Here is a 982-nt window from a genome sequence, read left to right on the forward strand (position 1 = left end):
ACTTGTATTGTAACCCAGTAAACCCTGCCTAAATATAAGAAATAAAATTTTGACTGGGTCACATCACATGCAACTTTTACAGGTCCACTGTGCTGAACAGTCCTCAGTCATCATACAATGGCAAATATAATGGGCAAATATAATGAAGTTCACAAAAAATCAATGAAGTTTTTTTTAAAAAAAAAACCTACATTGACTTGTGTGTGGTTCTTGTCTTCAGTGATAAAGCAATAGATATCTGAGCAGAATTATATCTCTGCCATGAGTAATGGGTTTGCCTCTACAAAGGAGTTTGCATAGACCAAGATAAAAGGCTTTATGGTTGAAGATATTGTAGCACTTTTTGTGCAAATGCATATTAACTTTGTAGCCTTATGGTACCCTGAGATCCCCTATGTGGGCCAAGAGAGAAATATATACATTACTGGATGAGGAAATCTGGCTTCAGATGTTTCCCACCTTACCCCAGCTCTTGCACATAGTCTCACAGTTCTTATCTCTCTGATGTTGGAGAGGTTAAAAAGGATGTATTACAGCAATTATGAGTAGGTTTGGAGGATGCACAACACTCCTGATATCCAGGTCCACCCTTAAATTTCCATTTGGTCAAGACCGGACCAGAGCAGAAGGTGGAGTCAATCAGTTCCCTCTCATTGTTTCAATTGACACCAAAACTGTAAATAAGTAAAAGAGTCAAAAGGTAAGAGGAAAAGAAAAGTAGTAATGTACTTGTTTCCCATCAAGACACAATTTTCAGTAAAGCTTAAATAAAAAGAAGACTTACTGGAAAACCCTAAGCATCCCAAACCACTAGCTATGGGTTTAGGACAAAAAAGAGAAATCCACCCACCTGAGATGTGTTTCACTAATAGAACATCCACTACAAGGACCACAATTAATTCTGCAAAATGCCCTTAACACATACATATGATGATGATGATGATGATGATGATGATGATGATGATGATGATGATGATGATGA

This window comes from Sceloporus undulatus, chromosome 4 (assembly GCF_019175285.1).
Source record: "Sceloporus undulatus isolate JIND9_A2432 ecotype Alabama chromosome 4, SceUnd_v1.1, whole genome shotgun sequence".
NCBI classification, from domain to species: Eukaryota; Metazoa; Chordata; class Lepidosauria; order Squamata; family Phrynosomatidae; genus Sceloporus; species Sceloporus undulatus.